General features: G+C 38.8%; 1 protein-coding gene across 3 annotated transcripts in view; it reads left to right on the forward strand.

Annotated features, from left to right (window-relative positions):
* The window catches only part of LOC100254846 (putative disease resistance RPP13-like protein 1), a 36,763-nt gene extending 13,000 nt beyond the window's left edge, over positions 1 to 23,763 (forward strand). Inside the window, exons 3-6 of one of the 3 annotated variants that reach the window (XM_059741768.1) lie at positions 21,411 to 21,627; positions 21,731 to 21,799; positions 23,040 to 23,345; positions 23,666 to 23,763. The gene's annotated coding sequence lies outside the window, so the exon portion shown is untranslated. Of the gene's footprint in view, positions 1 to 21,410; positions 21,629 to 21,730; positions 21,800 to 23,039; positions 23,346 to 23,665 lie in introns of those variants that run through there. The other 2 variants (XM_059741769.1, XM_059741770.1) reach the window with 2 other exon arrangements.
* The last annotated feature ends 3,242 nt before the right edge of the window (positions 23,764 to 27,005 follow it).

Here is a 27,005-nt window from a genome sequence, read left to right on the forward strand (position 1 = left end):
TTGTTAAGTTTATTTTCATTTTCTTCCTAACCTTAACTTTTTTCTAGGTTTCTTTTGTTTTTGTTTTATTTCAGGTAAGTAGTAACTTGTGCATGCCCTATTGGATCAGGGACCAAGAGGGAAGATTAGTAAGGATTGAGAATCCTCAAGACACAGAGTTGGATATCTGTGTAAACATCATGGACCCTCCACCAGAGGATCAGAATTCTCAACAAGGTCAAGGGGGTAATCCCAATGCATATCTATCCATGAGGGATAGAAAGCATCCACCAAGGATGAGTGCACCCTCATGCATCCTACCCCCTCTTGAGCAGTTGGTTATAAGGCCCCATATTATGCCCCTCCTACCAAATTTCCATGGAATGGAGAGTGAGAATCCATATGCTCACATCAAGGAGTTTGAGGAGGTGTGTAATACCTTTAGAGAGGGAGGAGCTTCAATAGACTTGATGAGACTCAAGCTATTCCCTTTCACTTTGAAGGACAAGGCAAAAATATGGCTTAATTCTTTAAGGCCAAGGAGCATAAGCAATTGGGTTGATCTTCAGGCTGAGTTTTTGAAAAAAAATTTCCCCACCCATAGGACCAATGGGTTGAAGAGGCAAATCTCAAACTTTTCTGCAAAAGAAAATGAGAAGTTCCATGAATGTTGGGAAAGGTATATGGAAGCCATCAATGCTTGTCCTCATCATGGTTTTGATACATGGCTCCTAGTGAGCTATTTTTATGATGGAATGTCTTCTTCCATGAAGCAAATTCTTGAAACCATGTGTGGGAGAGATTTTATGAGTAAGAATCCTGAAGAAGCCATGGACTTTTTAAGTTATGTGGCTGAGGTGTCAAGAGGTTGGGATGAGCCCAACTCAAGAGAGAAAGGAAAGTTTCCCTCTCAACAAACCCAAAATCCAAAGGCTGGAATGTACATGTTGAGTGAAGACGTGGACATGAAAGCTAAAGTGGCAACATTAGCTAGGAGGTTAGAAGAACTTGAGTTGAAAAAGATGCATGAAGTCCAAGCCATTTCCGATACCCAAGTTCATGTCATGCCATGCACCATTTGCCAATCATGTGATCATGTGGTAGATGAGTGCCCAACCATGCCAGCAGTGAGAGAAATGTTAGGTGATCAAGTAAATGTTGTGGGGCAATTTAGGCCCAACAACAGTGCATCCTATGGTAACACCTATAATTCAAGCTGGAGAAACCATCCAAATTTTTCTTGGAAACCAAGACCACCTTCATACCAACTGCAAGCCCAAACTCAAGCACCTCAACAAACCTCTTTAGTGGAGCAAGCCATTGCAAACCTAAGTAAAGTCATGAATGACTTTGTGGATGAACAAAGGGCAATCAACTCCCAATTGCACCAAAAGATTGAGAATGTTGAGAGTTCTCTAAATAAGAGAATGGATGGGATGCAAAATGATCTATATCATAAGATAGATAATATTCAGTACTCCATCTCTAGACTTACCAACCTCAACACAGTGAATGAGAAGGGAAAGTTCCCCTCTCAACCAAGCCAAAATCCCAAGGGTGTTCATGAAGTTGAAACCCAAGATGGTGAGTCTTCAAATTTGAGAGAGGTCAAAGCTGTGATCACCTTGAGGAGTGGAAAGGAGGTTGATCAACCCTTGCCTAAGGTAAGGCAAGATGAAGAACTCATGTCAAAGAGACCTTTGATTAAAGAGAGCAATAGCCAAGAAGAGCAGAGTGGGAAGAAAAGTACATCCAAATCAAGCACTGAAGAAGAACCAAGGATAGTGATTAAGGAGGATATGATGAAAAAACATATGCCTCCCCCTTTTCCTCAAGCTTTACATGGAAAGAAAGAAATCAAGAATTCATCAGAAATTCTTGAGGTTCTGAGACAAGTGAAGGTGAATATACCCTTACTTGATATGATCAAGCAAGTCCCCACATATGCAAAGTTTCTAAAGGACTTGTGCACAGTCAAGAGAGGGTTACAGGTGACAAAGAATGCATTCCTCACTGAACAAGTGAGTGCTATCATTCAGAGTAAGTCCTCAGTTAAGTATAAAGATCCGGGATGTCCCACCATATCAGTTAACATTGGAGGGACACATGTGGAGAAAGCTTTACTAGACTTGGGGGCAAGTGTGAATTTGCTCCCATACTCTGTGTATAAGCAACTGGGACTTGGAGGATTGAAGCCCACAACCATGACCCTCTCCTTAGCTAATAGGTCAGTCAAAATCCCAAGAGGGGTGATAGAGGATGTTCTAGTTCAAGTAGACAAATTCTACTACCCTGTTGATTTTGTGGTACTTGATACTGATTCCACTATCAAGGAAGAAAATTATGTGCCAATCATCCTAGGGAGGCCTTTCCTAGCTACCTCCAATGCTATCATTAATTGTAGGAATGGGGTGATGCAGCTCACATTTGGAAACATGACATTGGAATTAATCATATTCCACCTATGCAAGAGGCATCTTCACCCTGAAGAGGAGGAAGGATTTGAGGAGGTATGCTTGATCAACACTTTGGTCGAAGAGCACTGTGACAAGAATTTAGAAGAGAGCTTGAATGAAAGCCTGGAAGTGCTTGAAGATGGGTTCCCTGAACCCTCTGATGTGCTAGACATTATGTCTCCTTGGAGGAGACGGGAAGAGATCTTACCACTGTTCAACCAGGAAGACTCACAAGGAGTTGCTGTGGATGACCCTCCAAAGCTTATTTTAAAGCCACTTCCTGTGGATTTGAAGTATGCATACTTGGAGGATGATGAGAAATGTCCAGTGGTGGTTTCCTCAACTCTCACTAGTGATCAAGAGGATAGTCTTTTAGGAGTCCTCAGAAAATGCAAGAAAGCCATTGGATGGCAAATTTCTGATCTGAAAGGGATTAGCCCTTTGGTCTGCACCCACCATATCTATATGGAAGAGGATGCAAAACCAGTGAGGCAACCCCAGAGGAGACTGAATCCTCACATGCAAGAGGTGGTGAGGGGTGAAGTTCTTAAGCTACTTCAAGCTGGGATCATATATCCCATCTCAGACAGCTTGTGGGTGAGTCCCACCCAAGTAGTCCCAAAGAAATCTGGAATTACTGTAATCCAGAATGAGAAAGGGGAGGAAGTCTCTACACATCCTACCTCAGGATGGAGGGTGTGTATAAACTATAGGAGGTTGAATTCAGTAACTAGGAAGGATCATTTTCCATTGCCTTTCATGGACCAAGTCCTTGAGAGAGTCTCAGGACATCCTTTCTATTGTTTTCTAGATGGTTATTCAGGGTACTTCCAAATAGAAATTGATTTGGAAGATCAAGAAAAGACAATCTTCACTTGCCCCTTTGGTACTTTTGCATATAGGAGAATGCCCTTTGGTCTATGTAATGCTCCTGCAACTTTCCAAAGATGTATGCTAAGCATCTTCAGTGATATGGTGGAACGCATCATGGAAGTTTTCATGGATGATATCACTGTATATGGAAGTTCTTATGAGGAGTGTTTATTGCATTTAGAAGCTGTTCTCCATAGATGTATTGAGAAAGACCTAGTGCTAAATTGGGAGAAGTGCCATTTTATGGTACAAAAAAGAATTGTCTTAAGACATATCATCTCCAAGAATGGCATTGAGGTAGATAAGGCAAAGGTGGAGCTAATTGTTAAGTTGCCACCTCCCACAAATGTTAAAGGAATTAGGCAATTCCTAGGACATGCCGGGTTCTATAGGAGGTTCATTAAGGATTTCTCAAAAATCTCAAAACCTCTTTGTGAACTCTTGGTAAAGGATGCCAAGTTTGTGTGGGATGAGAAGTGTCAGAGGAGTTTTGAGGAATTGAAACAATTCCTCACAACTGCACCAATAGTGAGAGCCCCAAATTGGAAATTACCTTTTGAGGTAATGTGTGATTCAAGTGATCTTGCTATGGGGGCTGTTTTGGGGCAAAGACAAGATGGAAAGCCCTATGTGATTTATTATGCAAGCAAAACTTTGAATGAGGCTCAAAGGAACTACACAACTACTGAGAAGGAGTTGTTGGCAGTAGTTTTTGCCTTGGATAAGTTTCGTGCTTATTTGGTAGGGTCCTCTATAGTGGTGTTCACTGACCATTCTGCTTTGAAATACTTGCTAACCAAGCAAGATGCCAAGGCAAGATTGATAAGATGGATTCTTTTGCTCCAAGAATTCAATCTCCAAATCCGGGATAAAAAGGGGGTAGAAAATGTGGTAGCTGACCACTTGTCCAGACTTGTGATAGCACATGACTCACATGGTCTGCCTATCAATGATGACTTCCCTGAGGAGTCTCTCATGTCAATAGATGTAACTCCATGGTATTCTCACATTGCAAACTTTTTAGTTACTGGAGAAGTACCAAGTGAGTGGAGTGCCCAAGATAAGAGGCATTTCTTTGCCAAGATCCATGCCTATTATTGGGAGGAGCCTTTTCTTTTTAAATATTGTGCGGATCAAATCATAAGGAAATGTGTTCCTGAGCAAGAGCAATCGGGAATTCTTTCCCATTGCCATGATAGTGCATGTGGAGGTCATTTTGCCTCCCAGAAAACAGCTATGAAAGTGATCCAATCAGGCTTCTGGTGGCCCTCTCTTTTCAAATATGCCCACTCTATATGCAAGGGATGTGATCGGTGTCAAAGGCTTGGTAAGCTAACACGCCGAAATATGATGCCCTTGAACCTCATCCTAATAGTGGATATCTTTGATGTTTGGGGGATAGACTTCATGGGACCATTTCCAATGTCATTTGGACATTCCTACATTTTGGTGGGAGTGGATTATGTCTCTAAGTGGGTAGAAGCAATCCCATGTAGGAGCAATGATCATAAGGTGGTTCTTAAATTCCTCAAGGACAACATCTTTGCAAGATTTGGAGTGCCAAAGGCCATTATAAGTGATGGGGAAACCCACTTTTGCAATAAACCTTTTGAGACTCTTCTAGCCAAGTATGGGGTTAAGCACAAGGTAGCTACACCTTATCACCCTCAAACAAGTGGCCAAGTTGAGTTAGCCAACCGTGAGATCAAGAATATATTGATGAAGGTGGTCAATGTGAATAGGAAGGATTGGTCTATCAAGCTCCTGGATTCCTTATGGGCTTATAGGACCGCTTACAAGACCATTCTATGAATGTCTCCCTATCGCCTTGTTTATGGCAAAGCGTGTCATCTTCCAGTGGAGATTGAGTATAAAGCATGGTGGGCAATCAAAAAGCTCAACATGGATTTGACAAGAGTCGGGTTAAAGAGATGTTTGGATTTGAATGAATTGGAGGAAATGAGGAATGATGCATACCTCAATTCAAAAATTGCAAAAGCAAGGTTAAAAAAATGGCATGATCAATTGGTAAATCAGAAGAATTTGACCAAGGGACAAAGAGTTTTGCTTTATGATTCTAAACTTCATCTCTTTCCAGGAAAATTGAAATCCAGGTGGACGCGTCCTTTCATAATTCATGAAGTGCATCCCAACGGAGTGGTGGAAGTATTCAATCCCACAGGCAATCAAACCTTCAAAGTCAATGGCCATCGTCTCAAGCCATTCATAGAGCCTTACAGTACAGACAAGGAGGAGATCAACCTCCTTGAACCACAGTAACTCTGAGGAAAAGCAGGGTATCATGGACTAAATAAGTCCATGAATTTTTTGTTATAGTTTTATAATTATATCATTATTTTTGTTTCTTTTGATTATAATTTTTCCTCAAACTTAGTTTATTTTGTCTTAATTCAAGTCAATTTTGATGATAAATTTCAGAAAAAAATCAAGAAAAGGTGGAGAACTCTTCAAAAGCAAGACAAGGGAGCAAAACCAAGGGAACAGAACGCTGCATTTCAAGGTGCGAAAATTTCGCACGATGCATTTCAAGGTGCGAATTCCTTAGTCGAAAGGGTAGCAATTTCGCACACCTCAAAACAAGGTGCGAAATTGAAAGCAAGGTGCGAAATCCCCTGTTCAAGGTGCGAATTCCCCAAATGCCATTTTCGCACACCACTGTTCAAGGTGCGAAAATTTTCGCACCATGCGAAATCCCTTCCTGGCACACGAGTGCCATTTTCGCACACCTCAAGCCAAATTTCGCACCGTGAGAAACAAGGTGCAAAATTTTCGCATAGTGCGAAATTGATTTCAAGGTGCGAAAACCACTGTCCAAAGGGTACCATTTTCGCACACTCAAATCCAAGGTGCGAAATTTCTAGTCCAAGGTGCGAAAATTTCGCACGGTAAAATTTTAAGTTCCAAAAATTTTAAATTGACTTTTAAATTAAAATTTTACCCCCGAAATTGTGCCTAACGTCCAAAAACGACTTTTCGGTTGCCTTGGAAATTTTTAAAACCCCCCAGACCCCATCCCTATATAAACCCTTGAAGCCAAAAAAGACTCCCCCGCGCACCAGCTGAGAAGCCTCTGGAATCCTGAACAGCCACCTCCCTTCATTTCGGCCATGGCAAAGACCAAAAGAGGCCTTTCCGCCTCCCCATCATCACCGACGCCTCGACCACAGTAAGCCACCATGGGAGGCGCCGCTTCGCCACCTGTTCAGGCCCCGGCCATTTCCCCATCTGAGAGGGGAACCCCTTCTCAGCGCCGATACCCCACTAGGAGGCCACCCACTGAACCTGTGCCTCCTACCGACCAACCTCAGAGACCTGCTTCTCGACCCCCTGCGAAGAGAACTAAGTTCTCGGGTCCTGGAGAGCCATCCCATGCGCCTCAGGCAGAGCCGCCTACAGAGGAACCTCGGATTCTTGTGGGGATTCCTCCCGAGACCGTTATCAGGCGTCCCATGATAGCCGGACCACCGATAGAGGGCAACCTGGATTGCCAAGATCGATCCTTCCACTCCGAGACCTACTTTGATATAGAGGCCCTCAGACAGCAGCCAGAGCTCAGAGATTCATTCCGACTACTGCAGAGATATCACATGGAGCATCTTCTCACTCCTAGGCAATTCTATTATCCCAGAGTAGTTCTAGATTTTTATCAATCTATGACTACTCGAGGCCTCCGCAATCCTATTCTTATCCAATTTACCATAGACGGACGCCAGGGTGCCATTGGAGCTCGCCACATTGCTGAGGCCCTCCGTATACCTTATGAGCCTGTGATTCAGGCAGACTTCAGGGAGTGGTCCTCATTCTCTCAAAGCGACATGGTCCGTATCTTGTCCAGGGGGACTTCTACAGCCTCAGTGTTGACTAGGAAAAAGCTTCCATCTGGGATGCTCCTTATTGATGTGCTCCTGCATGCCAACATCTTCCCACTTCAGCATAAAGTTCAGAGGAGATGAGCTATACTTGAGGCATTATTTAGGATTTCTGAGGGCTATTACTTCGGCCCTCATCATTTGATTATGACTTCTCTTCTTCATTTTGAAGAGAAAGTCCATCAGAAGAAGCTTCAGAGGGCAGATGGCATCCCATTATTATTTCTGAGGCTCCTCTGTCAGATTTTAGAGCACCTGGGCTATCCTGAAGAGCCCCGCCTTGAGAGGCGCCGCCATTGCCGAGAGGACTTCTCTCTCGACAAATGGCATCACTTGACAGCCTACTTTGCAGCTCAGGGAGCCCCAGTTGTACCTGCACCTCCAGAGCTACCCCGAGATGAGCAACTATCTCAGGCCCAGCAGGATGAGATTCTCACAGACACCACACCTCCTGCCCCTGCAGCACACACCTCAGTGAATATGCCTGAGGCTATACATCCTACTTCTCCTCTCACTCAGGGTGCTCCACCAGTAGTGCCAGCTACCCCAGCACCTTCTCCTTCATCTGAGCCCACTGTCACCGTTTCTCTTACGGAATTCAGAGGCTTAGTGCATTCATTGCAGACACTGAGCACTGCTCAGGATTTTATTATCCAGCAGATGGCCACTATTCGTGCGCACCAGGATCAGATCATGGCTACTCAGGCCCAGCATACCACGATCCTTTATCAGATCCAGCAGCATCTGAGTATGCAGACACCTCTTGGGCATGATAGGTCTGCACCATCCGAGCCTCTAGTGCCAGATGAGGAGACCATACCAGCTGAGCAGCCCATATCAGCTGAGGAGATCAGAGCAGAGCCATCACATGATCCCACTACTATCTGATCTTTTTATGTTTTACTTGTTTTTATATATTAGACTTGTAAATCCCATCTTTTTCATGTTTATAAACTGGGATTGGATATATTACTGGAACATCATGCATTGTATATTTCTTTTCCAAGAAATATATATATATATATATATCCTTTTTTATTATATTCCCTTTTCTCATTATTCTTTTGTATTTGGAACATGTGGTTTAAGGTATTCCATACCTCCTATACACTCAGACTTTGAACCACAGGAGGTACCACTTCCTCCCTTTTCTTTTAAATCGCTCTTTAAACATTGAGGACAATGTTTAGCTTGGTTGGGGGGAGAGTTGAGAAAGGAAGTTTTGTTGTTAATACTAAGTTATTTTGGTAATTTAGTTGATTTCTGCTTAAAGTTTAAAATTTTTAAAAAAGTTTTTTTTGAATCATTCTCTATGGTTGTTAAAGATAATTTCTCAAAAATAAAATAGGATAAGTCGAGTTTTAACTTAATTATTTAAGTCTTAGAGTTTGTTTTATGCTTTCAAAGTTAATAATCTATTGAAGCCCTCTTTGATTTCAAACTTATTTCTTCCATTTCAAGCTTTACACACACTGTGCACATTAGATCCCGGATATATGATGTAAAACTTTCCCACCTTCTAAGCTTAGGAAAATTTTGACTTGGTTCATTACATAACCTCTCTTTAATAGTGTTGGGACGCCTCATAAAGACCAATGAGTCTTTGAAAAAAAAAAAAAAAAGAGAGAATAAGCTTCTTTTCTTTTCTTGAAACCTAAGCATGATCCGAAGGGGTGGCAAAAGCCTTTAAAGCCCGATGCCCTAAACCTTGATTGGTTGGGAGTCATCGATCCTCTGCTTGCTACATAGGTGAATTGGTTAAGTTTAGTGAGTAAAAAGAATTGTGAATAAGAAGGTGTGTTCCTAACCTATTAAGAGTTAGTTAATTTTTCCAATGTTCGAGAAAAGCTTAGGTTGGAGGGAGAGGATAGTTGTACATATTATATCCGGAAGCTAATCTCATTAACACTTAGCTCATTATGGAAGAGTTTGATTTGGAACCTTGAGAGTAGAGATTCTTTTGATACTTAATTGCATAATCTCCACTCTTTGTACTTTTTGTTTAAGTTTTAGTTTTGACAACTCCTATTGTATTTTGAATCTTCATATCTTTAGTTTACCATGTGAGATGTGTTTTGATATCAGTCATGCCACTCAATTATTTTTTGGAATGATTTGCATGACCTCTTTTATGTATATTATTACGTTTGCTTAGTTTTTCTCTCCTTAATTGCTAAGGGACTAGCAATATGTTGGTTGGGGGGAGTGATTACTACTCAAAACATGCTATTTTGTAGCTTGTTATTAGCTCTTTTAAGCACCCTTGAGTAGTAATTATTACCTTTTAACTCAATTAACATGTTAGGGACCCTTGCAATCGTTTCTAATCAATTTGTGTTAAGTTTTGGTGCTTTTTAATAGCTTTATGCTCACCAAAGCAATTTAAGAATGAGGGAGAGCTATATATAATTCATGGCAAAGCTTTTGGAAGCTCAAATTTAAGAAGAAACCCAGCTTTGGAGCCTCATAATCCTTTGCCTTAGTTGTTCAAAGTATGCAAGGAAAGAACAATGGAGAAGAGGAAAACAGGGTGATGAAAACAGGGGACACAGCTGCAGTCTTTCATCGCACTTTTGGAGCACTTCCCGAAGTCCATTTTCTACATTCTATATATCATTTCAAAGCTCATAAAGTCAAAAATCCAACGATTCAAACCATGTACGATTTGGAGCTGAAATGAGGAATATATGGCCTCCAGAAGACAACTGCATCAAGCTGAGGGACAATTTCGCATGATGGAAATCAAGGTGCGAATTCCTCAGTCCAAAGTGTGGGAATTTCGCACACCTGAAACCAAAGTGCGAAATTGGAACTGCAACGTGCGAAAATTGGATATTTTTGCCGACTCTTTTTCTTCTGATATTTTTGTGTCTAAATTTCCATTTTCTCCTTGTATTCAGCCACTCATGTAATTCCTTAGCTAGGAAGTATCCAAGGAAGGGTAAAATTACCTTCCTATATAAATTCTCTTGTAAACACTGAAGAGGCACTCTCGGGGAGCTTTCTCCAGGAGACCAACTGATGTAAATTCTACACTTAGTGAAATACAGAGATCTCTTTTGCTTTCTTTTTCTCTCTACTATTTTCTATTTTCTTGGAAGCCAAAAAGCCTCTGAGGATGTTTTCCCAGAGGATGAGAGACTAAACTTATAGTTTCTTGGAGTAAAGAAAGCTAGGTGAAAAGTCCAGATTAAAAGGTGGAGCGTTTCCGTGCATTAAATTCAGGTGGTTGGAGTCCATAAATGGTTTCTAAATTCAAAGTTTTGCTTTAAATCCCTTAGAATCACTTTGACTAGCCAATACATGGTAAGCTTCAGGTCTCTGTGGATGCTTATTGCTAGATCCATATCAGTCCATTAGTTATCATGTACGAGCTAGTGGAAAGTGATTCAAGGTGATAACCCATAGTGTCTTAAGCCATTAATGGATCTCGACTACCATCTCTATTGATTTTTTATGGATTAAATCTTCATTGTCAAACCTATACCGGTTCGGGAAATAACTATAGGTTAAATCCCCAATGCGAGGAGAAAAATCCGGAATTTTCCACTTTGCATCCTGAACTTGAACCTAGCAACCTTTAGCTCCGGGAGACTTTCTTTCTTCTATTTTTACTTAGTTTTATGTGAGTTTAGTTTCAATCACCACTTTCAAAACAATTTTATTTTCTTTTAAATTTCAAGTTTGTGCTAAAGGAAATCATCAGAATCAATTTCTAATTTAGAGTCTATCACTGATAGAGTGAAAACCCATCCCTGAGTTCGACCCTAGAACTGCTATACTATAGTAGCTTTGCTACGCCAGTATAAGGTCATAGGATTTATAAATGTTTTTGATTAAAAGACCCGGCTGGGCAACGAATCAGCAGGCTAGGTGTAGGACCCTTGAAAAAAGGCTAGAAATAGCTAATTTTCCTAAAGAAGATATAAGCCAAGCCCCTTTTTTCCCCACTGGAAAATGGTGAGAAAAAACCATTCACCCCACTAGTGAATGAGAAATTAAGTAAGGATGAGCAGGAGTGCATTCTCTTTAGAATGTTTCATCGTAGGAATCAGATCTTGTACACTCTTAAACTAGATGATATTTATCAACTAATTTTTTAAAAAGCCAAGACCAGTGCAGAAGAAAAGCAAGTTTTTATTTCGGCCTATCTTCAGGATCTGCACATTTATCTCTCAGCTATTCCTGGTCTCAGTGTTCCAGGATTGAATTTAACTAAGGAATTGGAATTTGACGGTTCAAAAGTTTGCAGAAATTGTAGTGAACCGCTTCTTCATCAACATGACAACAGGCAATTTTGCAACTGCAATAGAAATTTCACTATCAGCAGAGCCTGCATTGATCTGCAGTATTACCAACCAATTAACCTTGCTTTCAAAAGAGATGTTTTAATCCTAACCCCTAAAATGCTTCTTGATTATGGGTTAGTCTACCAACTTATCTGTTCTGATCCAAGTTAAGCTAGCAATTTTGGCAGAAAGGTTAACCTAAGCTTAACCCAAGGTTTTAAGTTAAACAAGAAGTTTGTTGACGCTATTTTTATTAGCAAAGCTCCTGAATGGATTTCTAGAGGCAACATTCTTCTAGCCCAACACTATGTTAATCTTCATTATCATAATAGAAGACTGATTCGTGCCCAATTGGTGTCTCAGCTGATTCGTGTCCAGCTGGTGCTCCTTGATTGAGGGAGTAATCAACAAAATTTATAACCTATTACACCATATACTAGGGTAGCAAAGACAAAGCTACTATAGCATAGTGGCTCTAGGATCATTCACTAGGATGGGTTTTCACTTCACAAATGATATTAATTCAAAGTTGAATTAGTGCCTTTTCATTTCAAGGTTAGCTTTAAAAGAAAACATAAAGATGTTTGAATGAAAAAGGTTTGGTTTTAAACTAACCAAAAATAGTAACTGATTTTACTTACAAAGAAAAGTGTTTCTTGGAGTTTCAGATCACTAGGCTCAGATTCCTCATACAAAAAGGGAGTTCCGGTCACTTGTTTCTTTTCCTCGCATTAGAGAATTAACATATAGTTAATTCTCTAACCGGTGCTATACAGATGCTTCCCATTAATGGGTTCAAACACTAAATCCCTCTCATTGATGCACCTTGCAATGGCTCATACCTCTCACCTAGCACTTGCCATTCAAGGTGATCTTTAACCTTGGATTACCCGTTAAAAGCTCGCAAGAGATAACTAATGGATGTCTCCTTGGAGTCCAAAAGCTTACCAAGTGTTGGCAATTCTAGAAAATCCTACCTTCAAGTCACCTCCCAAAAGCTCGCAAGAGATAAACTAGTGCATCTCCATGGACGGAGATCACTTGCCTTACCAAGTGTTGGCTCAGGTGATTTAAAGGCGTTTTAAGTTAACTAAAAAGATAAAAACCATTAACGGGTCACACTTTCTCTTCATTAAAAACTAAAACAACAAAACTTCCAAATTATGCATGTGGAAACTTACCCGGCTTTCCTCACTCCAAGAGACAAAAAGCCTAGCCTTTCATCCTCTAAGGAAAAATCCTCAGAGAATGTTTGGCTAGCAAGAAAATGAAAATGAAAAAGAAGGAAAAACAGAGCAAGGCTCTGTATATTCTATATATTTATATATCTATATCCCGTTGGATTACATGATGCCCTAAGAACAAGCTCCCGAGAGCTATATATAAAGAAAATTACAAAACAAAATATCTCAGGTTATTCACCACTTTTCCAAACTTAATAACTAAGGAATCCTATAATTGGTGGGTTACAAGGAGAAAATGGGGATTTAGACATCAAAAATCTGAAGCAAAATATCCAAAAGTGTCGGTCGCAACTATCGGGAAGCTTCAGGAGAACACCCGTGCACTGTGCAAAATGGCTGCGAAATTCTCGCAGCAAAAGGCTGATTTCACAGCCGTGCAAAAATCTTCCTTCATCTTGGAGTGATCTGCTTGCAATGGCTGTAACTCCTTCGTTTCAACTCCGAATCGCGCACCATTTAAAGAATTAGATTTTCGACTTCCTGAGCTTTGAAACGACATATTGCATGTATAATTTGGACTCCCAAAAGTGCTCCAAAAGTGGCTGACATGACTGTCATCAAAAATTGCTTCATGGCAGATTTCTCTTTGCTTCCCCTCCTTGCATTCCGGATTTGCTTATGGCAAAGGATTTCAAAGCTTCGGTTCTTCATGTTTTTGAGCTTTCCATTACTTTGCCATGGATTCCAAATAACTCTCCTCAATCTCATATTGCTTTGGTGATAAAAAAGTTATCAAAACACCAAAACTTAACACAATTTGATTAGAATTGATTGCAAGGGTCCTTAATATGTTAATTGGGTTAAAAGGCAATAACTACTACTCAAAAGTGTTTAAAAGAGTTAATTACAAGCTATCAAATAGCACATTTTGAGTAGTAATCAAAGACCTACACTTTTGTCCAGTCCCTTAGTACAAGCCGATATTTGCGCAGAGCCAATTATTAAGTAAATCAAGCATTGGAGAGCCAGAGTCATCAGTAGAGATTTTGAAACCTACCCTAAAAACATGGGGCATCTCATTGCTGCGGATTCCCTACATCAGATATTTTGCAGTAAAAGAATTGACCATTTACCGTTCAAATCCACTATTCAAGATACTCAGCTCCTAATGGATCATCGCTCAGAATATATTCCTCCCTGATCAGCCGTCATTTCAGTTGAAAGCAAGATTCAGGGTCAAAAGTAAAAAATGCTACAGTTCCCTTTCACTGTTCACTTTTACTATTCAAGCACAGGACTACTATTCATTATTACTATTTAAGATTCCTTTTTGCCTATTTAAGGGGGCTCGGTCCTCATTTGTAAGCAGAATGTAATTTTTCCATTCCATATGCTCCTCCTTCTCTCTTATTTCTCTCTCATCATGTAAGCTCTCAAGCCTTCAAGCTTTCTTCAAACTTTCCTACCCTCGTCCATTGTAAGATATTTCTCCTTATGTATAAAATAAATATGTTTTGATTACCTCCTATATGGATGGTTTTTAATTAAGTTTTGTTTTCATTTCAATTTATATTCTTGTACCTCCTACATGTATGGTTTTAATTAAAAGCTTTGATTTTAATTTTATGTTTTTCATTCTTGTACCGCCTATCATGGACGGTTTTAAGCTTATCATGAAATCCAACAAGAAATTTAAAGAAAAGGAACCAACAAACTTGTTAGTTCATGATAAGCTTAAAACCGTCCATGATAGGCGGTACAAGAATGAAAAAATAAAATTAAAATCAAAGCTTAATTAAAAACCATACATGTAGGAGGTACAAGAATATAAATTGAAATGAAAACAAAACTTAATTAAAAACCATCCATATAGGAGGTAATCAAAACATATTTATTTTATACATAAGGAGAAATATCTTACAATGGACGAGGGTAGGAAAGCTTGAAGAAAGCTTGAAGGCTTGAGAGCTTACATGATGAGAGAGAAATAAGAGAGAAGGAGGAGCATATGGAATGGAAAAATTACATTCTGCTTACAAATGAGGACCGAGCCCCCTTAAATAGGCAAAAAGGAATCTTAAATAGTAATAATGAACAGTAGTCCCGTGCTTGAATAGTAAAAGTGAACAGTGAAAGGGAACTGTAGCATTTTTGACTTTTGACCCTGAATCTTGCTTTCGGCTGAAATGATGGCTGACCAGGGAGGAATATATTCTGAGCGATGATCCATTAGGAGCTGAGTATCTTGAATAGCGGATTTGAACGGTAAAGGGTCAATCTTTTTACTGCAAAATATCTGATGTAGGGAATCCGCAGCAATGAGATGCCCCATGTTTTTAGGGTAGGCTTCAAAATCTCTGCTGATGACTGTAGCTCTCCAATGCTTGATTTACTTAATAATTGGCTCTGCGCAAATATCGGCTTGTACTAAGGGACTGGACAGAAGTGTAGGTCTTCTATTATGATAATGAAGATTAACATAGTGTTGGGTTGGAAGAATGTTGCCTCTAGAAATCCATTCAAGAGCTTTGCTAATAAAAATAGTGTCAGCAAACTTCTTGTTTAACTTAAAACCTTGGGTTAAGCTTAGGTTAACCTTTCTGCCAAAATTGCTAGCTTGACTTGGATCGGAACAAATAAGTTGGTAGACTAACCCATAATCAAGAAGCATTTCAGGGGTTAGGATTAAAACATCTCCTTTGAAAGCAAGGTTAATTGGCTGGTAATACTGCAGATCAATGCAGGCTCTGCTGATAGTGAAATTTCTATTGTAGTTGCAAAATTGCCTGTTGTCATGTTGATGAAGAAGCGGTTCACTACAATTTATGCAAACTTTTGAACCATCAAATTCCAATTCCTTAGTTAAATTCAATCCTGGAACACTGAGACTAGGAATAGCTGAGAGATAAATGTGCAGATCCTGAAGATAGGCCGAAATAAAAACTTGCTTTTCTTCTACACTGGTCTTGGCTTTTTCAAAAATTAGCTTATAAATATCATCTAGCTTAAGAGTGTACAGGATCTGATTCCTACAGTGAAACATTCTAAAGAGAATGCACTCCTGCTCATCCTTACTTAATTTCTCATTCACCAGTGGGGTGAATGGTTTTTTCTCACCATTTTCCAATGGGGAAAAAGAGGCTTGGCTTATATCTTCTTTAGGAAAATTAGCTATTTCTAGCCTTTTTTAAAGGGTCCTACACCTAGCCTGCAAATCACAAATACTCTTATGAACAGATAAGGAGTTAGTATCAAAAGTAGAAAAGTTTAAGGGGATGGGTTCTTACACAAAAGGTAGAGAACTCGAAATATTTCCTTATTCCAAAACAGGGGAGAAAGGATGCTTAAGAACTGGAGGAAAAGGATCAGAAGAAGATCCTTGAGATCCTGAAGCATAATCATAATACAAGGGTTTGAATTTTTCTGATAAGACTGAAAAAGGTTTCATGTAAGATGATGATTTCTTAAAGGATTGCTTTTCTTTTTTGGGAGCCATGATCTTGTGAATCTTGCAAAAATTCATGAGTTAGGAAATCAGGGATTGAGTTATTTTCTCCTTTAATATATTCAATTTGAAAATCAAAATTGCTTAAAATGGCTTGCCATCTAGCAAAAATACGCTTAGAAGCTATATTTTTAACATTTTTTTGCAAAATTGATTTTGCCGATAAACAATCAACCCTTAATAAAAATTCTTGATTTAAAAGATCATCTTGAAATTTGAAATGCATAAAACAATGCTTAAAATTTCTTTTTTAATGGTGCTATAGTTGAGTTGGGCATTATTCCAAGTTCCTGAAGTATATCTAACCAACTTTTCTTGAGTGTCGATTTTCTGTTTAAGAATACCACCATATCCTATATCTGAGGCATCAGTCTCAAATATTTTAAAGGCTGTAGGGTCAGCTAGGGCAAGACACGGTAAGGTCTTAACTTTAGATTTGACTATCTTCACAATCTTGGTATGATCCTCATTCCAAGGAACTGGATTTTTCTTAAGTCTTTGTCTTAAAGGGGCACACAACTGGCTTAAATCTTGTATGAAATCTGACACATAATTAAGGCTTCCTAGGAAACGTTGCAACTGTTTCTTATCTTTGATTTCATCAGGAAACTTATCAGCAAATTCTAAAGATCTTTGAATAGGAGTGATGGATCCTTGGTGAATATAATGACCAAGGAATCTTATCCTAGTTTGAAAAAGGTTAATCTTAGTAGTTGATAGGCTTAATCCATTGCTTTTAACAGTTTCAATAAACTTATTGAGATGCTTCCAATGCTGTTCAACAGAACTAGAATATACTAAAACATCATCAATATAGACTATGATGAAATTCATCATATTTTGGAATTCTGAAGGAGCATTCTTAAGGCCAAAAGGCATAACATTCCATTCATAGTGACCAAATGGGACAACAAAGGCAGTTTTATACCTATCCTTTTCAGCCACTTGGATTTGCCAAAAACCTGACTTCATGTCAAACTTAGAAAAAATCCTGGAATTAACTAGCCTTTGAAGGAGGTATTTTTTGTTTGGAATAAGATATCTAATCCATCTTAGAGCATCATTAAGGGGCTTATAATTGATGACTAACCTAGGAGTTCCTCTTTCCAACTCAGCTTGTTTTTTAACATAAAAGGCTGAACAACTCCAAGGGGATTTGGATTTTCTTATCAAATTTTTGTCAAGAAGATCATGGATTTCCTTTTCACAATAGCTTAATAATTCTTTGCTCATCTGGATTGGTTTGGCTTTAGTGGGGATATTCTTTTCACTGAAGTCTGGTTCGTAGGGTAATTCTATCTTATGTTGTTTTCTGTGCCAAAAAGCATTGGGGATGTTAGAGCAGATTTCCTTAATAATTTTATTCTTAAGAATTTCTATTGCATCTTGGGTTTTCTTAATTTGTAATTGATCTTCAATCCTAATCATATTAATTTCTTACTTTAAGAACTTAACATGATTTTTCTTGGCAACTATCACTTGATCATTTAGGGTGTTTATATTTCTTTTACTAGGAAGGTTGGCAAATCCAAAGAGAATATTTCTACCAAAAAACTTTGTCCTTATTCCTTGTTTATCAATCCAGATAGGAAAGATAGAGCTTAAAAGGGGAATTCCAATGAGAGCTTTTTCTTTAAGATCTTTGACAAGAATGAAAGTTTGCTTAATACAAAAGCCTTGATTACAAATATGAGCATCAGACAGTTTGTAATTAATATTAAGGTTTTGACCATTAGCTCCAAAAAGATCTTGTTTAGTTTTTTCATAAAACTGGGTAGGTATAAGACCTTCTTGAAGACAATTCAAAGCTGCTCCTGAATCAATAAGGGCAATAATATCAATGGCAATTTTATTCTTAATTACTTTAGTAAGGTGGACTTCCCACTTTTGGGAAATAACCCTGCTGACAGTATTTAAGTATACCTCTGCCTTTCTGTTATTGTCATGGGGTGATTTAGGAGTCTTAAGGCTATCTTGATTAAGGTAGTTGGGACAAGTATCAATCCTTTTGATACTTGATTCCTTAATCTCTTTCTTATACTGCTTAACTTCTTCTTGTAAATCCTTGATAGTTATTATACTTAGGGTAGGATCTTGGTTTTGCCTAGAATAATCACTAGTTGACTTAATAAGCTTATTACCCTTAAAGTTCTGCTTAACCATACAAATTCTCCTATGGGAATGCTGAGGTGTTTCTGGGATGATAAGGTTATCCTTAACCTTCTGGCTTATTCTTTCAATGAAAGTTTGATCAATATAGGGGTTTTCCTGAAATTTTTTAGAGAATTGAAAAGGTTTCAATAAAGGCTTATTATCATTTTTAACAAAAGAATTCTTAGTGTAACGTTGAGTTTCCATAATATCCTCAATTCTATTGAGTTGATTACCAATGGTTAAGAGGAACATATTAGTATAATTATTTTGTTCCATTATTCTCTTAATATCTATAATACTGACAGTTCCCTTATCATCAAGCTTGGTCTTAAAAGGTGAAGCACTAACAATGGTTCCATTTATGTCCATTTCAATCTTGGCTTTAGGAGGATGAATGGACTCTATGACAATATTATCACTAGTTTTCCATATCTTAGTTTTTGAGGATGTGTTGTAAATGTATTTACAAGGATAATCTGGATATTCCTCTTGTTTGAAGAGTTCAAACCAGATCCAGAACTTAATATTTTTCTTTTCTTGTCTTAAGTAGGAATAAAATTCCTCTTGGAGAATGGTTCTAAAAACTTTAGGAATAGTTCTAAAAAACCAATCTTTCTTTTCCTTATTGACTTCAGAATAGAAGTCCTTCCTTAAGAGTTCCTTGTTGATCTCAAAGTCTTCATCACCATAGCTTATGGTGTTGATCATCTGAGAATATGTAGGAGACTCATCCTGTTGAGATTCATGAGTAGAGTCCTTTTCCTCAGTGTAAAAGGGTCTGGCCAAATTGGTGTGACTTCTAACACCTGTTAGCTTGATGTTCTTAGGATTTGAACTGGTACCTTCATCTTCCCTAGTGATCCTTACTGGGATAGATGAGCTTGAAGATCTAGCTGGTTCATAACCTGAAACTCTAGGGTTACTAGAATGACGAAAGGAATTGGAGAAAATAAGATCTCCACCCCCATCAGGATATTGAACAATTTTTGTTCAATCCTTTCAGATCTCTGCTCTATGGCTGGAACGACATTAGAGAAATGCCAGCTTTCTGGGAATTCAACCTCATCCCAACTTATCTTCATGGGGACGATGATGTTGGACTTATTTATGCCGTCTGAATGAAAGAGAGTAGTTTCTCCCTTAGGACTGGTGCATAAAGCCCTAGATCCAACGCTTGTAGTCATACTCTTGTAAGCAAACCTGGTAATGATGGAAACAGGACTGTTTCCTTCCTTGAACTTAAAGCCATGAGTCTTAACGTGCAGGACAACAGTATCTAAGATGTCCGCGTCTCTTAATCTAACTGTGAAGTTAGGGAAACACTGGAAATAAACTGGGCCATCATTTAGTCCAGCTTGGACTACTCCAATAATAGAATCTCGATAATCGAGATGCCTATTATCTCTTAAACACATGACAATAGAGGTGTTTAAACCTAATCTTGTCAAAGGCTTAGCTGCTACTTGGATCATACCAAAGTGTATGAAACTATACCCATCTTTCTTATGCTTATCAATGGAATTACCATCTAAGAGTCTTATAATTTGATTATCTTGTTCTAAGCTTACTGACACTTCAGAGGTTCTAATGGTGTAGTCTGTGAAAAACTTAAAGGTTCCTTTCTTGTAAATTTCTTGGGTAGACACCTTAGGTAGCTTCCAATCATCTAGATCATTTTGGATCTTAGGATAATTGATCTCTTCATTGTTTACAACAGTATCTTGAGAATCACTGGATCTCCTAGACATGGTTCTGAAAATAGAATTCATTTTAGGGTTTTGAACTAGAGCCTAATAGCAGATTAACAGACCTGATGAGACGTCACCCCAACCACCTTACAGCCTAACAAACGCCTATCCACGGCTAACAACGACTCAACCCGGCAGGGCTCGCTCTCCTAGGCACAATGCTACTTCTCCTTGGGTAGGTCAAAACTTACCAAAACAAACCCAACTTCCCTTCCCATGGCTCTGATACCAACAACACCCAGGACAAGGTCATATGCAATGGAGACATGAATTATCTCAAAATTCAAAACAAAGAAGAGGAATTAGAAAATACAAAAGATATCCAACAAGAAATATATATATATATATTCCTTTCCACACATGCACATAATTTTTCAAGAGTAAAGAGCCTTGGCAGATCTATCATTTTTTGTAGTGCTTTGGACCCTTTGGCTAAGAAATGCAGTTTCATATCTCACTCTGGTATACAAAAGTTATGGCTAGATATTTCTTTTCATACATGCATATATATTCATGTTGCTCTTATCTTCCTTTCCACTCATGCACATAAATTTTCAAGAGTAAAGAGCCTTGGCAGATCTATCATTTTTTGCAGTACTTTGGACACTTTCTTCAACCAAGAAATGTAGTTTCATATCTCACTCTGGTCAGACACTTTTTGTTCTTATAGTTTCTTTATAGAATTTACCCTTTTCAAGTACATGGTAACACACAAAGCCTTAAATATGTTTCTTAGTTATTCACTGAATACATATGCTATTTTGAGAAAATGGCAATCATTGAATGCTTAAGCTTAGGTGCCTTTTGCCGAAGGAAGGCCTGTTAGTAGCCACACTTCTGAATCTAGAAATTCTGGGCTTTGCCCTTTGATGGTCGAAATTGAGAGGTTTAACCCAAAATAGTGCACATCCCAACTTAGGGATAACTTTTCTTCTATGAACACTTTTTTTTTTTAATTTTATTTTTATACTCAAAATAGTGCACATCCCAGTTTGGGGATAGCTTTTCATGTATGAACACATTTCTTTTGAATTTTATTTTTATATCACAAAAATGGAAGCAGATGCCATCTAATTCACAAAAGACAACTCTTATGGACTTGATACAAGTTTCTACTTTGATACTTGAAAAGGTGAAACATAAATTTTTACCTTTGATACCATTGAAATTCTCTTTCATTGCCTTCTAGCTCAGTGAGGCTTCCATTGGGTCGTGGTGTTGGTGGTCCATTTCCATATTCATTGCCTTTTCAGATGATGAATTTCTGTTTCTACAATTTATAATCCCTAGCATCCCTGGTTACCACTTACCAAAACCTCACTTCTCTTGCAGTGCTGTTCATCTCAAATGTCCCAAGCTCAAGTCATTTTTTCAAAGGAAATTTCCTATTGTTAACAAGGTGTCCAAATGAGAAAGAAGAAGATTGATTCAAAACTGTACGGATCCCCTATTCAGCTACTTCATTGGATATATGAGTTGGAACTAAATTCTGTTTTCTGTGCACAAAAAGAGAAGAAGATACATTTCTTCCTTCCATTTTTTCATGCAGGTCTGCCTGTCTACTCACAAATACACAACGACTAATATCATTGGTTCAAATACAATTTCAATTATTATATATTGATGGAAATTTCCTCTCTCTGTGCATGTAGGAGGAAAAGAACAATAAAGGAAATGAGTTTAAAAATTTTCCAACCAAAGCTCAGCCTATTCAAAGGGTGGTAAGTTAATGATGTGAACTGTAGATGATGGTTTTTTCTTTGTCTTTTCAAGTAAATCTAATAGTTCTCTGCTCTGGAGGTTGAGATGCTTCATGTTTCATTTTATTGTGTTTGTATGGCCCAATAAATTGCATTTTAAATGATCGCTAGAATTTCATTCATGATTTGAGTAGAGGTGGATTTGGAATGCAGTTATTGTGGAAATTATAAAGCCAAATCAAGTATAATCAAATGTATTTAAAATTTTATATATTTTCTAAATTCTTCATTCTTTATATAGAGGATGAAAAGAGCAATATGTTTTAAGATGATTGGAAATTTTATTAAGTTTAATATCAAGTTTTTTTCGTCATTTTTAGTTCCCTTCAATTTTCCCTCTATTTTTTTCCCTTGTACTTTCTCTCAAACATTCTATGATCTAAATAGAGTCTCATTGTTTTTAATTTTAGAACTATCACAAAAATTTCTCTGAAGGGGAAAAAAGGATGTGCTTGGAAGTTTTTAGAACAGAACGTATATCACACTTATTAAACATGAAGCAATTTATTCATTGAGCTGTAAACTGCCCCATTTTTACCATATTATTGTTGGTGCATGCATGATGTGCTTAACAAATATCCTAGCATAGTAAGAATTGCATGACAATCTTTAAAGTTGCAAATGTAATTGTGTTACAATGTTTAAAGTTTTTAATTTTGATTTTTTGTTTAGTAGCCATTTTGGTATCTGTATTTAGTCTTGTGTATGACAATTTCCTCTATGCTACAAAGTTCCCCTTTGGTCAGATAGTGAGAGGCTTCATCTTAAATCAATTCAACCTTAACTTTTTCACTGGGCTTGGATATGATAAGGAATAATTGTAGAGTGGTTAAGGAGGGATTTCCCATGGCAAAGAATGGGGAATAAGTTAAGAATCGGGATGATTTTCTCACCATATAAGATAATGGGTTTGGGTATGACAAGGTTGGGGCCATTCGACAATGCTTATTAGGCATCTGTCTTCAGAGATCTGCAATGGAGACCAGATTGTTGAGGAAGTATGAGAGGAAAATGAGGTGAAGGTTATTTGGTGATTTTGTGGAAAGCCATTGAAAATGGTTGTCAAAAACTTTAATAAACCTATAACACATATGATTGGGGTGATAAGAGCAAGCTTAGATTTTGGCTGGATTTTTTGCACAGTGATAGCATCCTAAATTGAAGCCTATTCAGACTCATTCAAATTTGTCATGAGATGCAGACTGAAGCCAGAAGCAAATTTTCTTTGAAGAAGGTATCAGACAGTGGGGTGCAAGGAAGTTATCACTTTTCATGAAACAACATGAGTTGGTAGTGCATTTTTTGGCGGCTGCAGGGTTAATGGCTCTTTTTGGGTGTTGTGGGTGACCTCAAACCATACAGAAGTTGTTATCAGGTTGTCATAGAAGAGTTGTGGCTTAGCACCAAAGAACAATGTGGATGACAGGTTTTATAAGCATTTAGTCTGGAATAGATGGAGAAAAAAGAGATAGAAGAAATTCTCAAGGGAATGAGGTTTCTTTAACATGTAAGAACAAATGGCTTTTATCATGAGTTTCCTTGATGATATGTGTTTTCCAATGCATTCTCTTCCCTTGATAATTATCTTTTTGTTTTTTTCCTTTTTTGTTTTCTTTTGGGATCCACATATATACTTTGAATCCTTTATCTGCTTCAGACCCTTCTGTAGTCATGCTTTTGAGCTATTAAGAAGATACTACTTTATTTATTGGATGCTCATGAACACTTTTTTTTTTCTTTTTTTTTCATAAAATAGTTTTGCGGATATACAAGATTTTTTTTTTCTTTCAAATTTTGAGGGTATTCACGTTTAGACACTTTCTGCAGGGGAGCTACAACATGGTCTTACACCTCTGAGAAGCCCCATAAGTACTCTTGTTGTATTTTGGAATTCTAGTGCTAAGGTAGGGAAATACTAAAAAAAGTTGTTTACTCACCGTTAGATGTATGTATAAATTCATTTGAGTAGGCCTCAATACTGGTGGTCAATTTCCATATTGGTTTCCTTTTCAAATGATTAATTTCTATTTCTACAGTCTCTCTTCCCTAGGTCTCCAAAACATCACTTCACTTACAGTGTTATTCATGTCAAATTGCCCTAAGCTCTGGTCCTTCTACCAAAAGCAGGACTGCCTGTAAGATCCTCAATGCTTGAAATTCTTAAACAAGGTGCCTAAAGGAGAAACAAGAATATAGATCCAAGACTGTGCACATACCTTATATTCAGCTACATCACTTGTTGGACTATATGAGTTGGAATTGGATTGTACTTTCTCTGCTCGATCATAGAAGCAGATACCAATCTTCCCTTCTTTTTTCAGCCAGGTATGCCTACCTAATCACAAATACACAGCTCTCCTTAAGCATATGTGAAAGTTAATATGTGTCATCCCTTCTAACACAATATTTGTATGGCCAACTTAATTAATTATTTTTTTGTTTCTCCCTAGATTTTTCATTGATGATTTCATTGGAGGTGAATTTTGATGGCAATTATGTATTGGTGTTCTCTTGAGCTTTGTTCCTTATATTGCTCTTTTTTCCTCTGTTCCATGATCCTGTCCTATTTCCAAATCATATCTACAATGTGCATATATTTTATGTACAATTTTCTGGGATGAGAGATATTTGGGTGACATCACCTTTATATAGTTCAAGCACAATTTATGAACTCATTTGCCCCAAAACAAATGTTGGTGTGCATTGTAAAGTCTAGTGAGATATCTTTTTTATTGAGTTTCTCTAGAGCAGTTATTCTTTTTATTTACACAATAATAAGCAGTGTCTAGTTATGTATTTTAATTGCATAAAATCCGCTTTTACTGTTTTTAATTTCTACCATTCACAAAATTGCTTGGAAGTTTTGAACACTAGAGGTATGTGGTGGTTAACACAAATTGGGCCCCTTTTGACAATATCATTGATAGTCTGTCATCGGCTCCTGCTTGTTATGCTTAAAAAGTATTCCAACACAGTATGACAATTGCATTAAAAAACAAAAATTACATTAGTATGTTTGACGTTGTAAGCATTGATTTTTGGTTAAGGAGCCATTTTGGCATTTGTGTACTTAACCTTACACATGGGATTTCCTCTATGCTAAAGAGTTTTGCTTTGGTTGGCTGAGAATTTCATAATATAGGCTTGCCTGAGGACTTCCCATTAAATTTAATGCAACCTTATCTTTTTCTCTGGAATGCTCATGTGGGAAGATACAACAAATTTACACTTAATTGCAGAGTGAATGGGGAGTGATTTCCTGTAGGGAAGGTTGGGAACAAGTATAATTTAGTAGGATCAAGAATGATTTGCCCATAAGAAAATATAGTGGGTTTGGGTATGAGATGGTTAGGGTAATTCAACCAGGCCTTGTTAGGCAAATGGCTTTGAAGATCCACTGTAAGCTTAGATTGTAGGCTAATAACATATATCAAGCTTATGTAGGCTTAATGTCACAAGCTGATCCAAATGAGCCTCCCCATGGCCTTATATAGGGCCAAGAAGCTTCTGGAGACTCCTAGAGTGGGAAGAGTGTGGAAGGTTCTAGAGAAGTCTAGAGGAATCCACACAATTCTACACCATGGTGGAAGGCACAAGAGGAGTCCGGGGCTTTCTAGAGAAATCTAGAAGACTCTTGTATATACTTGTATATAGGCTTGTACCTAGAATGATGTAGGACATTCTAGAATAGTCCTGAGTTGTAAGGAACCCTCCAAGGTTCTAGAGAGTTCCATTGGTGCCTATAAATAGGTGAGGGCCTCATTTGGCCAAGGCACCAAGCAAGTGAGCATCCAAGCACTTGTAAAGGCTTTCTTGAGTTAATAAGAGCTTCCATTCTTTAAGGAGTTGTCTACTAAGCTCTTAAGCTTTCGAGTCGCGAGTGTCTTAGCCGAGCAAGCTAAGCATTTGGGGATCAAGGCTGACTTAGCAAGATCAAGCGTCTTGACTTGCCTAAGTGCCGCACGAGCTTAGTGAACGACTAAGTCCGTGACAAGTGGTATCAGAGCGCGGTTACGAGATGGGCATACCAAAGGAAGCATGTCGGGCTCTAACGTGGAGGAGACTAGCGAGCAAACCCGTGGACGGGAAATGGAGCATACTACACGGGGCCGAGGCAGGAAGGATAAGTCTCGTGACGCCTTAGCCAACATGGAGGCAAGGCTAGCCAAGGTGGAGCTAGCCATGGCGGACACCCGGGAAAGGGTGGACTTGATCGAGCAAGGCATGGAGAAGGGATTAGAGGATCTAAGGGAACAAATCCAAGACCTTCGCGAGGGTGTTCTAGGCTCACAAGTTCAGCCGGTGTCACACGGGGAGTTCATGTCCTTCCAAGACAAGGTCATGACCATGTTCGCTAGTGTGGAGTCAAGGATGGAGACCTTGGCTGCACGCATGGATGCCCGAGACCAAGAGATCCGACAAGAGCTGGCCATCTACAAGACTGCGGTGTCATCACGAGTCATGGCCACTCATGAGGCACCAAGGGTGGAGATGCCCAAGCCACACACGTTCAGTGGCAAGAGGGATGCCAAGGAACTGGATAACTTCTTGTGGCACATGGAGCGTTACTTTGAGGCAATTGCACTGACGGATGAAGCCACTAAGGTATGCACCGCGACCCTTTACCTCACCGATAATGCTACTCTATGGTGGCATCGACGATTTGCCGACATAGAGAAAGGGACGTGCACCATAGACACATGGGATGCCTTTAAGAGAGAAATCAAGAGGCAATTCTATCCCGAAGATGTGGCTTATCTAGCAAGGAAGAACTTGAAGCGTCTCAAGCACACGGGCTCGATCCGTGAGTATGTCAAAGAATTCTCTACTCTTATGCTTGAGATAGCTAACATGGCTGAGGAGGAGCTGTTGTTCAACTTCATGGACAACTTGAAAAGCTGGGCCGAGCAAGAGTTGAGGAGACGTGGTGTCCAAGACCTAGCCACGACCATGGCAGTAGCCGAGTCCTTAGTGGATTATAGAAGGGGAGACTCCTCCAAGCCCAATCCACCATCCAAGGGTAACCAGGCCAAAGGTGGGGGAGACAAGAGGTCGTAGGGCCACACTCCTAAGGAAGGATCAAGCAAAGGCCCTAGTGGCAAGGATGGCAAAGGCAAGGACAAGCGAAAGGAGTTCACGCCCAGGACCAATTGCTTCTTGTGTGATG

Source organism: Vitis vinifera, chromosome 13 (assembly GCF_030704535.1).
Source record: "Vitis vinifera cultivar Pinot Noir 40024 chromosome 13, ASM3070453v1".
Taxonomy (NCBI): domain Eukaryota; kingdom Viridiplantae; phylum Streptophyta; class Magnoliopsida; order Vitales; family Vitaceae; genus Vitis; species Vitis vinifera.